The following is a 15085-nucleotide window of genomic DNA, read 5'->3' on the forward strand; positions in this document are numbered from 1 at the left end:
ATGTACGTAAAACTCAAATTACATAAATACCTACTCACTCTCTAAGATTGCCTTACCTTAAAAATAATAATAACTGTAATCCAACAAAATCCGACAATATAACATTAAACTGTGTCACACTTATCTAGTCCTCAACTTAAAAAGGCTCAAAACTAGAACCCAAAGCCGTAAATCCATTAATGAAGCACAAATTCCACTTCAAAACACAGGAACAAGATTCCTTGCTAAACTTGGCTCTACCAAAGACAAACCAGAGTCCAGAACCGCGCGATTTATTTAAAAAAAATAAACAAAAACAAAATGGACGTCTGTTTTCGTCCTCTCGCACGCGGCACTGGCGCGATGAACGATGAATCACAAATAAGGCAAATAATACCAATTAAACTTGTACAATAGGATATTTTAAGATGTTTTTGCTATAATTGCAAGCGATTTTCAACTTTATATCTAGGTCTCTATAGTGGTAAGATGTTTGTTTGTTTCGCAAACTTTTTCACACTTGAGCGAAGACTAAATTAGATAATGGACAGAGCACAAAAAAGGCTTTTATGTGTAAATGAAAAATTAACCAGATTTCGTCTGTGTTGGTGTTCGCTGGCGGGCGTGCTCTGCCTGTTTGGAGTGTTTTTTTTTTCTTAAAACTGACTGGAAAGCGCTCTAAGGGGGTGCCGTGCGTATGTCGGCGAGCTCCGGCACAGACGGGGTCCATAATTGTATAGTTTAACTAACTCAGTGTTGCGTTGGCCTAAGACAGAGTAGAGACCATGTAATTGATCATTCGGAGAAGCCAATTTTCAAGGCATCGCATTGCCCTGATCGCTTCTCAAAACATGACACAGGTCTTCTGATTACCTCGTCTCTAGTATTTTTATGACGAATCATCTTCAAATCATCCTATAATTGATACATTGAATCAATGATAGTAGGAACTCTACTATCATTGATTCAACACTTCTTACTCTATAGTTACAGATTTCTACGCAAAAAATTCCACTCAAGACATTGTTTCATTTATCGAACATTATTTTTTGATGTGACAACGTCTTATAATTCGATAGAGCCGGCTGCACGCACGAAAAAACATAACTCATGCGGCGTTACCTCGCTCGGAGGCGTTCCATGTAAGGCTTGAAGTGCAAGCGAGAGCGCGGAACGAGCGACAAAGAAGCACAATCGGCCTGTGTTGTCACGTTCAACTATCGTCAGTAAACCGACTTTACAGACAACCAATTTTTTTTTAGTGGCATTCGACAGTTCATTTTCCGTCTATCTTTCAATTTAGTCTGTACACTGGAGAAACTATGACGTAGTTCTATGACTCAACTCTACTACTACACTTCAACACAAGTTCAAGACTTCCTAGTATTATGACGTTATAACAAATTATTTAATTCATGACTACTTTTACGGTATTTATTTGCCGTTTTAGTTGATACAGGAATATTGTCTCTGTTATTGCATAGTTAGTTGTTTGCATATTAAGTAATTGAATTGCGGTAGAAAAATTCCAATTAAAAAATTCTCATAAGAACCTTACTCTATTTGGCTTTTCAGGATGCGCGACTTTAGAAGCCCAGAATGCTTGTAATCTACTGTTTTACAAAAATTTACATAATCCATACTATGTAATGTGTATAGTACTATAAAACCGAAAATGTGTCTGTCTGTCCGTCTGCTAGTTTTTCATGGCCTAGTTTTTCACGGTTTAATCCATTTTGACCAAATTCGGTGACGAGGTAGTAAGCATCCCAGGAATAGAGGCTACTCCATATCAAATCAAAGAGAATCAAATAGTTTCCACGGAATTTAAAAAAACCTACACCCACGCCAACTTTATCTAGCTACTTTTTACCTATGAAAATCAAAGAACTCTAGAATTTTTTTAGGACAGGATTTTTACTAAAACAAAGTCGAGGGCATTATCTAATAAATCCATCCATACTAATATTATAAATGGGAAATTGTGTGTCTGTCTGTCTGTCTGCTACCTTTTCACGGCCCAACAGTTTAACCGATTCTGACGAAATTTGGTACAGGGTTAGCTTATATCCCGGGGACGGACATAGGCTATTTTATCCCGGAAAATCAAACAGTTCCCACGGGATTCCTGAAAACCCACCCGTTTAACCGATTTGTATGTTTGGTACCGAGGTAGCTTGCGTCCTTGTAATTGGCATAGGCAACTTTTTATCCCGGAAAATCAAACAGTTCCCACGGGATCTTTCAAAACCTAAATCCACGCGGACGAGGTCGCGGGCATCCTCTAGTTATATAATATTTGATGTTGCGCAAACCTAGTTCGAAACACTTAACGCCTCCAAAGGTCATGCACCGATTATGCAAAGTAAAATTTTTCTGGCGTGTCACACATTTTGTATTCTAAGGTCGTACCCAATTCTCGCGCTGTAGGCGACTGCTGAGCGATAGTCTGTGTGACAGTGACAGATGTCTGGTGTTGTGCATCTATAATTTATTTATTTATTCCTCTCACCTCGTGCTAGAATTCCCTCTATTATTTTGTTATAGTCTGTTTGCTGTTCTCAGAATAAGGTGTATTTTTTAACCCCCGACCCAAAAAGAGGGGTGTTATAAGTGTGACACGTGTGTATTCCGAACCAGTGGTAGATGCTTTTGACGATTCGAAAGAACTTGTAAAAGTCTAATTGAATAAAAACATTTTGAATTTGAATTTGAATTTGAATTTGAATTTGTATCTGTCTGTAGCATCGTAGCTCCTCCTAAACGAATGGACCGATTTTAATTTAGTTTCTTTTGTTTGAAAGGTGGCTTGATCGAGAGTGTTCTTAGCTATAATCCAAGAAAATCGGTTCAGCCGTTTGAAAGTTATCAGCTCTTTTCTAGTTACTGTAACCTTCACTAGTCGGGGGTGTTATAATTTTTTTGATTTACACGTGTAGAAAGTATAGTTTCTGTTATCTAAATCAAAATCGGATCATTCGTTCAGGAGCTACGGTGCCACAGACAGATACACAAATACACACGTCAAACTTATAACACCCCCCTTTTTGGGTCGGGGGTTAAAACGATTTGTACCCGGACGCTCATATTGTTTCGCAGCCAGTACAACTAGATCAAAGAGGCAGTAGAATAGAATAGAATAGATTTTTATTTAAATAAACTTTTACAAGTGCTTTTGAATCGTCATATAATTCACCACTGGTTCGGAATGCCGTTCCTACCGAGAAGAACCAGCAAGAAACTCGGCGGTTGCTCTTTTCAAGTGTTGATACTAATAACTATAATAGTTTATACTGATAGAGTATAGCAAATAAAACAAAGCATCTAGTATTACGAAACCTCAGTAATTAGTAATCAATTGAGCGTAAGCACGAGGTCGTCTCGAAGGCCGCAAATGAATGGTCTCTCCCACGACTGTCGGGCTCGGCAGACGGCATAGATAACCTTTGAGATGATGCTACTTGATTTGTAAATAATCAAAATAATAAATAACACTATTCATTTGCTCGCTATATAAAAATAACGAGCAAACGAGAAGACAGTTCACATGATGTTAAGTGGTTTCCACCGCCCATGAACGTTTACAGCGATGCGTTGCCGGCCTTTCAGGAATTTGTTGATCGGCTCCTTGAATACAAACCTACACACATACATAGTGTAGTAGCTAAAATCATCACTTCCTTTTGGCTGTGCCGTAGTCGGGTAAAAAGGCTTTGACGCCTCAGTTTATTCCATAGCATATATTTTTATAGTGAACACTGATCAGAGATCTGAATTCTGACCATGTTTTACGAGCAACGTATAATTTACATGCATAGATAATAATTAAAAACGTCTCAGTTTTATCATACTTTATTCCTTACTATATTATTTTATATTTCCACAATGGCCGGTTCTGTCTCTAGTATATTAATCCCTTATCAAGCCAAGCACTTGGTTTTTAATCACAATGCATCTTCATCGGTTATTCATTTCTCATTTTTACTGTACGCCCGCCGGCCGTAATTACAGTTCATATCTTCGGACATTTTCTAGGCGTTTAAAAAAATATTTTTTATCTTCACAGCGAGTGCATTCATTAGTACCGTAGCGGTCAATGACCGCACGCATATCGCACGCAGGGCTGCGCTTAGTCGATAGAGATTTATCGAGATGAACTTATAGACTCGAACTGAATAACAGCGTTGTGGTTACTCTGTGTATCCACAACATTTAGCTGAGTTGGCCTTTTCGTTGGCACGACACATAATATTATAAACACGGTTAAATTAATTTAGATTTTAAGGAATTAATTTATGAATAAGATAATTAATTTTATTAATTAAGATTTTTTATCTTTGTAAATATTTATTGTGTTTAATATGTGTTGGATCAACGAATAAACCTTATTCTATTGTATTCTTTTCTATTCAATTCTATGATACCTGCCACTTCGTCAGCGTAGTTATAGATTTTTCAAAAATCCGGTGGGAACTCTTTGGTTTTTGGGGATAACTAACAAGAATATTATAGCCTAGGTACGGTCGGCCTCAGAATTCGAGTAACAATTCCGCGAAATTATTACATCAAAAACCTGTCGCACTTTGAGTAATCGGGGAACATACATGAAAAAAAAAAGATTCCGACGAATTGAAACCTCCTCCTTTTTTGAAGTCGGTAAATTAAAGTAAAAAAAAATCACATATAAGTAGATAGGTAGCCAAAATTTACACTCACAGTCCCCATTACATAACCTCTTAATATCAGGGTGCAATGATGCACTCAAGCGCATGCCAATATTAAGAAGTCAAGCATTTCATTTAATGAAAATAAAATCTTAAAGAAAACATAACAAATTGGCGAGTTGCAACCATATAAGAATGTGAAATCAATCGACATATTTTTTCAATTAATTGGCTGACATGTTATTTTATCCGTTTTTTCTGCTCTCTCTCGAAATCGATTTATTCTTACATATCGGTGTCGTTACAGATTTTCTCGGATCTGACTGAACCGATAACAAGCTCTGATAAATGCAATTACGATTAAAAGGGCAAAGTCATTTTACAAATTGAAAAATGTGTTCACTGATTTTTGTTTTACAGGTTGAGGTTGAGAAACAACAGAAAGTACAACATTTAACTGTTAACAAAAATTTCACTATTTAACTATGACTATTTAACATTTAGGAGATAGGCGTTGATTAGTCGATAAAAACAAATAAATAATAATATTGTAAGTGAGACCTTGACTGCAATCTCACCTGGTGGTAAGTGATGATGCAGTCTAAAATGCAAGCGGGCTAACCTGGAAGGGGTATAGCAGTTTTCATAAACCCATACCAATTTGGTTTCTACACGGCATCGTACCGGAACGCTGAATTGCTTGGCGGCATAACTTTGCCGGTAGGGTGGTAACTAGCCACGGCTGAAGCCTCCCACCGGACCAAACCAGTAATTTAGAAATTATAAAATTCTAAACCCCTGCCGGGAATCAAACCTGGGACCTCCCACTAATAAGACCACAACGCCACTGCGCCAGGGAGGCCGTTAAAAAATTAATATCGATAACACGATTACATCACTATAAAGCAACAGTACACGAAATAAAAGCAAAGTCATAATATCCTGCACCGCACGTGCGATAGCCGTCAGTTCGACTCCGAGTCAAAAAGCAACACTACAGCCCCTCTCTAATGGGAGATCCTATACCCAACATTCTCCTTTGCCAAAGTACCGGACCACTGGGTCAACCACAAATATTGTATGGATCGGAGTTTGAGTGAATGTAATCATAATATTATCCCATAATATAATTTTTATTATCTATTGTAACGTAGCAACCATATAAATGTGTGCACTGCATAGTAGGCTGTATGATGACTTATCATCAAGTGAGATCGTGTTAAGGAACATTTTGCTGTTTGACAACTTAGCTTTACATGACTTGTCAAAGAACGAAATCTTTCGTAACAACTGACTACAGAAAATCAAAATTAAAATGAAAGCGCATCTTATAATTTGCAAACAGACAAAATACCTACTACTGTTTTAATTTTTTTTAAAGGCCAAGAGTAGCTATCTTAATCTAAATAATAAGTAACTAGATCAACCATTTGGGTTTCGTTTGGACGGATTTATTGAAAATCCTTTTTTAATGGGGGCCTAAATTATAAAGCATATTGTAATGTTTTTCAAATAGTTATAACTGCAGCGTCACATATTATTAAAATAATTAACAAAGGCTCATTACAGCCAATCTTAGGTCGTTTATAGACTTATATGACTTTGCTTAGACAAGATTCAGTAAAAACGAGACAGATTTATGCCAGTGATATAACGCTGTCTCGTTTTAACAGTGTCTTTAGTCTGAGCAAAGACAAGTATGCTCTATAGGGCGCAAATCTCCTTTCAGACGTATCATTCTTTAGTTTCAGCTCGAAGTAGGGCCTATAATATCCACAATACCACATTTAGACTCGAGCACCTCCATTGAGCGCCGAGATGAATGGAGATTTGCCTCTTGACTCGGAAGATGGATGATAAATGTGTATAGGGTCTCATAAAAATAACTGTTTTTAACCCCCAGACCCAAAAAGCGGGGTGTTATAAGTTTGACGTGTGTATCTGTGTATCTGTCTGTGGCATCGTAGCTCCTAAACGAATGAACCGATTTTAATTTTGTTTTTTTTTTTTTGATCGAGAGTGTTCTTAGCTATAATCCAAGAAAATCGGTTCAGCCGTTTGAAAGTTATCAGCTCTTTTCTAGTTACTGTAACCTTCACTTGTCGGGGGTGTTATAAATTTTTAATTTACAATCCATACTAATATTATGAACGCAAAAGTGTGTTTGTGTGTGTGTCGATCAATTAGCACGGGATCGTTAAAAATCTAAATCCACGCGGACGAAGTCGCGGGCATCCTCTAGTTGTACATATTTAGACAAACAAAACATTATAGCGACAAATAAACGCGGCTTTACTTGGTACTTGAGCGGTTCGTTTAAGCCCTCAAGGAAGTAGGTCATCTAGAATCTAGATAAGGCCTAGATCTGAGCTAACACAGATTAGCCATTGAGCGTTTGCATTTACAACTGACCGATGCCGTGTACCTATTCGCTTATTACCCGACTACGGCAAAACCAAAAGGAAGGGTTATGATTTTAGCAATCTATGTATGTACGTATGTATGTTTGTATTTATGTGTGTTCCACCGTAGCGCCTGAACTATTGAGCCGATTTGATCTGTTAAATACAATGCTGAAGTAAAATGACGAAATAAAATTATAAAAAATTCCATATCAAAGTAGCATGGGTACGTGTGTCGTCATTATATACTAATTACCAAACACCCTGTATATCAACGCACAGCTCAAAAGTTCTAACTATAACTGCAAACTGATAGCTATTTTATGACGTAGACAGACGTCCGCTAATAGGGATTTTTGAAAATTCTAGCTGTGGAGTATCATTGTTTAGAGCTCATTGAGTACAATATGTTTTTTTTTATTTATTTTTTATCTTAAAAAATAAGGAAATGGGCCGCCAGTTTTTAGACCATTTTTGTGAGGAGGCTATCTCAAAAACTAAACTAGTCAGGAGTATGAAATTTCGGTGTATTATGTACCTACCATATATTGTATTTAAAGAATAAATACTGAAAATAACGATTTATAAAATAGTTTGTACCTAAGCTGTGACCAAAGCAAACGAATATTTTTTGGGGTTTTTCTTTCACGATTTATTGCGATGTTCTAGCCCGGAAAAGAAAAATTTTCATACATACGATGTTAAGAGGGTTCTCTCCGTCACTCGCTCCATACAAACGTAGTTCGTCTCTCATTGGAATACTAACCAATCATACTCAATGGAATTTTATAGAAACGTTCCGGGAACTAATATCTTATGCCTGTGGTTTTCCAGATTTCCGTTAAAATATTCGGTTTCAAAGTTACGCGGTCTTAAAAATTCACACACAAATCTTTGAGCCCCTGTAATTTTAAAACTACATATTTTTAGAAAACACCACAGGCACAGATATTGGTTTCTAGAATATGTCTGCAAAATTTCATGGACTTTGGTTGCTTATACTCAAATGAAATTGCTACGATTGTATGGAGTAGGTACCTGAGAGAGCCCTGTTAATAATTATGTGCAGAACCCACAGGCAGAACCCTAAAAGACTCGCACTTTACCAGTTTTTAATGATAGTAAGTAAAGTCTAAATATTTTACTATAGTAAGTTAGTAACTCATAAACAAACAGTAATTTACTTTAAACATACCTAACCATAGAGTACATCTTGCATATCACGATTTGCAAATACTATATCAACTTACAATACCAGTGTCATATCTAAATGAACTTTATGTTTAAGGTATTAAGGTTGTAAACATAAAAGCAAGGATCAATACTGGCTCAGTAGGTCACGTCTTCGGTAATTAATTGGCTGCTAAGTGCTATGTAGTGCAAGTTAGGTCATTGTAATAGGATGCCGCCCCGTTTGCATACTTTTACAAATACAGAGAAGCCCCTTAGCATGAAAGTTGTAAATTATAATAAAACCACAATAATTCAAGCCTCAATAGCTCAACCGGTAAAGGAGTGGACTGAAAACCGAAAGGTCGACGGTTCAAACCCCGCCCGTTGCACTATTGTCGTACCTACTCCTAGCACAAGCCTGACGCTTAGTTGGAGAGGAAAGGGGAATATTACTCATTTAACATGGCTAATATTCTTTAAAAAAAAAAAAAAAAGCGATGAAATGCGAGTTAGTCTGGCTCGCACACGGGGGATTCCGTAGGTATGATCCTGTATGATATAATATAACACTATGTACTTCAAATTTTTAGGGTTCCGTAACTCCAAGTGGGGTATCATAATATGAAAGGGCCTATACCTGCATATTCTAAAACAGATTATTATTTATTTTAATTTTTTAATTTATTTTCCGGTATTTATTATGCTCCGGTGTCGGGGCGAAACGTGCGTCGAATGGTGTTGGGATTTGTGTGGTGCTGCGTGGTGGTGGTCCGTGTCTTGCTTGGTGGCTGGCTTTTCCTGCATGTTTATCAGTGGGAGGGCGGGCGGCGCATGTCGCATGCTGCATGTTGCACCATACAGATTTCTTTGGTTTGGCGGATAACAGCAAAATAAGCTTTTGGTTCCTTGTATAAAATAATTTGTTTAGCTAAGTTTTATTACTCTCAAACAATACAAATGCACAAGACGGTCTTTTTATCTGTGTGTCTGTTCAATGTTTAATGCATATTAAAAAACAAACAAACGCGGGACATCCGTCACACGTGGCCGCTCCTAATTTGATATTCATAACGTCTGCTCCGCTGCCTTTCAATAAAGAACCGCTTGTAATACCAATTTTGTAGTACACTCTAGTAATATCGATGTTACTGGAGAATAGAGATATAATTAATGATTATATATTGACAAGACCAATGGGTATCTATCTACGATTAGCGAGAAACGAGTAGTTTTACTCGTATTTGTTTATTTTTTAAGATAACAAAATAAAGTTGAAAACTAAAACCTGACTGCGATCGTCTTAATAAACGCTGAAATATTAGAGTAAAATTGTTTTTCTGTCGCTTGGTATATTTTAATGTTGTAGATATTTATATTTATGAACTCAGAATTTTCTCCTCTTTCATTTGAGCAAATACAATAGGAAAAATAAAAAATTTTGAGACCCCAATTTTTTTATGTAATATCCGTTAGGTCAATTTTTTTCGTATAAAATGTAACGTATGTCACCCGGACCTTTACGACGAATCGATTGACACCTCATTCACCAAAATCAGCCCAGTAGTTTAGGCGCTACGGTGGTTCACACAGAATCTGGATACAAACATACACACACACATACATAATACATAGGCTGCTAAAATCATAACCCTTCCTTTTGGCTTTGCCGCAATCGGATAAAAAAAAATCAAAAAAAAACTAAAAAGTAAAAAATAATTCAATTTATTCCGAATACCTACATTATGTACTTGTACAAGAGTTAATGTAGTTCTTCGCTACCGTTTTTAGGAACAGGTGCCAATAAATAATTAGCCACACGGACCGTTTAATCTTCATATTATTTGTTACTCTACATTGGCACCTCATTGGCACTTTTCCGGGATAAAAGTTGGCTATTTCAATTTCCGGGACGCAAGCTACCTCTGTACCAAATTTCATACAATCTGGTAATAAACGGATGGGCTATTACACGGCCTAACAGTTGAACCGATTTTAATGAAAGGTACAGAGAGCATACATCCCGGGGACGGACATTGGCTACTTTTTATCCCAGAAAATCAAAGAGTTCGCACGGGATTCTTAGAGACCCATACGTTTAACCGATTTATATGTTTGGTTCTGAACCAATCTTGGTACTTCCATCCTGGAATTTGAGATTGGCAACTTTTTATCCCGGAAAATAAAATAATTTAAAATCCTAAATCCACGCGGCAAAGTCACGGGCATTATCTAATTAATATAACAAGTATGGCTAACGTATATCTGCACTTGTCTACATGCTAATGCGTAGTTTCAAACTCTATCATCACCTACCATCTGTTGAGGCAGCAGCCAAGCGTATAACCTGTCGACGACGCGACGGCAAAAAATAAAAGAAGCTCCTCAAATATCCCAAAACGGGGCCGATTTAATTAAACTAAGGATCACTACCTCTACTTCCAAATAGTATAAAAATATTGCCTTTGTTTGCGTTTTGCGCTTATAACTTCTACAATCTACATAAACTTCTAACGGTTCTAACGACCGAAATTTGGTAATCTGTCTTACCCTCAAGCAATCTCTTAAGTCGCGCCTAAAGAAGTTTTACTTGAAAACAAAATACATCCAAAAATTGAGACATTTATAGCTCGTTCATACAGGCTGTGTAAGCGTAGACGTAGAGTGTACCATTTTATGTATATATGAAACATCATACATACAATGGTACAACATAACTGTATGAAACATGGCACACCGCTTGTGTAAAGCGTGGACGTATGCGTAACCCGGTTTGTTAGGGGTTTACGCGCGTCACTACGCACGTGTCACGTGCACGCAATTGGTGTGAATTGGCTTTTAAACCAAATTAGCGATATATCATTATAAACCAATAAAATACACAACATATCTCGCATCCAAGCCAGTATATAAATATCAATCGGACACTAAATCGAAAGGTCAATCGATATAAATGTCGATTACGTTTAGATTGTACGACCATATCGTAAATAACGCGGCCGGCGACATTATTGCGAATAGGTTTAAGAGAGGTCTCTCCGTCACTCGCTTCATACAAACGTAGTTCCAATTTCATTTCAAAATTAAGCAACCAAAGTCCATGAAATTTTGCAGACATATTCTAGAAACTAATATCTATGTCTGTGGTTTCCAGATTTAAAATAAAGTTAAAATATTCGGTTTCAAAGTTACGCGGTCTTAAAAATTTACATACAAATCTTTGAGCCCCTGTAATTTTAAAACTGCATATTTTTAGAAAAATCTAAAACACCACCGACACAGATATTAGTTTCTAGAATATGTCTGCAAAATTTCATGGACTTTGGTTGCTTAATATTCAAATGAAATTGGAACTACGATTGTATGAAGCGAGTGACGGAGAGAGCCCTGTTAAAGGGTTTAATGTATTATCTTTTAAAGTACATGAATAATTCAAATTAATAGTGAGTATTGCGGTAGCAAAAGGCCTTGAAGATAATAGAAATGGACGTTGAAATTGGATAAAAAAAATTGTTAAAAAATTGGCCTTGAAAATAGAAATGAACGTTAAAATTGCCTCAATTTTGATAGAAATAAAAAAACAAGCCATAAAAGTGAATGAATTGTTATTTATTTTATTTATTTATTATACTTACCTACTGCATAGATAGCAAAGTAAAAAAAAAATTAATTGACTTAATTAATGGACTTCATTCGATCATGATTCAATCCGTCTTCTATTTTCGAGTCTACAAATCAGACAGGTGCTATCTTCAAATAATTTATAACTTCAGCCTTTGCGTTGTTGCAGAATTTTTTTAAACAAGTGTAAATTAAAAATTTATAACACCCCCGACAAGTGAAGGTTACAGTAGTAACTAGAAAAGAGCTGATAACTTTCAAACGGCTGAACCGATTTTCTTGGAAAGAACACTCTCGATCAAGCCACCTTTCAAACAAAAAAACTAAATTAAAATCGGTTCATTAGTTTAGGAGCTACGATGCCACGGACAGATACACAGATACACACGTCAAACTTATAACAATCCTCTCTTTGGGTCGGGGGTTAAAAAGTGTCAAAACGCCCGCGCTGTCGCTTCGTAAGCCGCCATTGCTATACTTAATCAGAAATTCCAAAGAAGGATAAAGTTAGAAAAGGCGGGAGGTGTGTTTGTGAAACAAAATTATACAGATCCGTTCGCGTTGGTCTTGAGACGATGTATTTTTGGGCAATTTTAGTGAATTATAGTCTTCAAAATGGTTGTTTTAGTCGATGTAAGCTCGACTAGTTTCTAGTAGTTAGTCCGACTAGTTAGTAGTCTAGTCACGTATTTAGTCGGGCTTAGATCCACTAAATACGTGAGTAAAGCTGGTAGGTACCTACGTTCTAAGTATAATTTTGAAAATTTCTAATTTCTAAGCCGGTTCATGCCTGGTCTAGAGAGGATCTAGCTGAGGCTAGTTTTTTTTTTTCTCTCTCGTCTGGCTTTACAAAGATTTGCCAATGTCAAGTTTGTAGTTATTTGTAACAAGTTAGTTAAACTATACAAGTATGGACCCCGTCTGTGCCGGCGCTCGCCGACATACGCACGGCACCCCCTTAGAGCGCTTTCCAGTCAGTTTAAAAAAAAAACACTCCAAAAATGCAGAGCACGCCCGCCAGCTAACACCAACACAGACGAAGTCCCTGAGGCTAGTTAACCCTACAAGCAAAGTCGTGCTGCCAAGCTATATAGGAACGAAATATCGTTCCTGTACAAAGCGGTGGTATGGATTTAATAGAACTGCCATACCCCTTCCAGGTTAGCCCGCTCGCATCTTAGACTGCATCCTCACTTACCACCACTTCACCAACCAGGTGAGATCATAGTCACTAACTTGTCAATAAATAAAAATAAAACGAAACATCAAATCAAGGGTCCAAAAATGTAGAACCTGGTTCTGTTTGTTATCTTAGCGGCGCATCTTTAATTACCTGTGAACAAAATAACATTAATTTTAGATATGGCGTTATAAATTACGCATTTCGACGAATCCTTGGTTTTATACTAATTAGATAGTTCGATAGGTGTGACTTATGGACGAAACAAAATTAAATAGTTAGGTATAATAAATTTATTTGCAATCAATCGATAAATTACATTATAAGAGTTCAAGATACTTAGCTGTTAAGTAGTAAGTTTAATAAAAAAATAATTTTTAGTAGATATAAGTTAGCTTAGTACACTGTGGCATTAGGACAGTTGTTTGTCTAAAATCATATAATCTTTTTTGACTTTTGGTGGATTTAGGTTTTTCGAAATCCCGTGGGAACTATTTGATTTTCCGGGCTAAAAAGTAGCCTATGTGCTAATCCAGGATATTATCTATCTCCATTCCGAATTTCAGTCAAATCTGTCCTGTGGTTTTTGCGTGAAGGAGTAACAAACACACACACACACACACACACTGCCACACATATACACAAACTTTCGCCTTTACTGTGATTTCGGCCATAAGAATAGAAAATTATCAGAAAAGATAGAGATTCTGTATTACTTTCTTTTTACAATTAGGACAATTTAGTAGGCGTACCCTACTCAGCAGTGAAAACAGATGCGAAGCGCGCAAAGCCACTTCAACATTCCATATATACAACTACATAATTACAGCTACTACTAGGAACTACTACAACTAGGGAAACAGGAAATGCGATCGGCCAACGTTAACTGGAACGCGATTATTGTTACACTAGCTGATACCCGCGACTTCGTTCGCGTGGATGTAGGTTTTTAAAATTCCCGTAGGAACTCTTTGATTTTCCGGGATAAAAAGTAGCCTGTGTGCTAATCCAGGGTATAATCTATCTCCATTCTAAATTTCAGCCCAATCCGTCCAGTAGTTTTTGCGTGAAGGAGTAACAAACATACACACACACACACACACACACACACACACACATACAAACTTTCTCCTTTATAATATTAAGTGTGAAGAGTATGCATCGAGTGATCATCATCATGATCATTATCAAACAGTAGATGCCCACTGCTGGCCATGGGTGTCTGGGATTACCAGTTACCACACATCACACATGATGTCCTCATGAGGAAGGAGGCGTCTACCAACGCTCCTCTCTGGTTTAAAGGCGAAGGAAAACATCGTGAAGAAACCTGTAGCTCGATTCCGTAAAACCTGCATCAATCATTATCACAATCGCAATTGTTGTTATTGGCTGTTATGTTATTCTTGTTGCATGGTTGCAACAATGCATTGTAGCAAATAGTGAGCGAGCGGGAACCAATCCGAGTTTCTTCAACCAACCGCCGAGTTTCTTGCTGGTTCTTCTCGGTAAGAACGGCATTCCGAACCAGTGTAAATTATTAGACTTCGTCTGTGTTGGTGTTAGCTGGCGGGCGTGCTCTGCCGTTTTGGAGTGTTTTTTTTTTTTTGTTAAAACTAACTGGAAAGCGCTCTAAGGGGGGGTGCCGTGCGTATGTCGGCGAGCGCCGGCACAGACGGAGTCCATACTTGTATAGTTTAACTACACTAGCGGCACGCTATGATGGCCGGTTTGACACATTACAATAGTGATGTGGAATGTCAATTTATTCTCGAACAAAAAACAATTAAGTTTTGTTTTTGTACCTGATTAAATAGGTTTAATAAAACAAAAATGTATATGTTTATTTAATTTATTTGAACGAACTGAATATTTGAACGAAAATGAATATACATACTTTATATGCACACAAGAAACATATGAATACAAAAGATACCAAAAAAGGTGCCACAAAAGGCCATAATTAATCAGATTCGTCCATACTACTATTTTCACTGTCGTCACTGCTATCATCACATACATTAATAATTATATGTTCGTTTTCTATAATATTATCTATTTTCACATCT

The 15085-nt window shown here is 37.0% G+C and overlaps 1 protein-coding gene across 2 annotated transcripts in view; it reads right to left on the bottom strand.

Annotated features, from left to right (window-relative positions):
- The window catches only part of LOC123877943, a 123254-nt gene that overhangs the window by 65979 nt on the left and 42190 nt on the right, over positions 1-15085 (bottom strand). Inside the window, exon 1 of one of the 2 annotated variants that reach the window (XM_045924880.1) lies at positions 57-328. The exons of the other annotated variant lie outside the window; for it this stretch is intronic. The gene's annotated coding sequence lies outside the window, so the exon portion shown is untranslated. Of the gene's footprint in view, positions 1-56; positions 329-15085 lie in introns of those variants that run through there. 2 annotated transcript variants of the gene reach the window in all.

Source organism: Maniola jurtina, chromosome 25, assembly GCF_905333055.1.
Source record: "Maniola jurtina chromosome 25, ilManJurt1.1, whole genome shotgun sequence".
Taxonomy (NCBI): Eukaryota; Metazoa; Arthropoda; class Insecta; order Lepidoptera; family Nymphalidae; genus Maniola; species Maniola jurtina.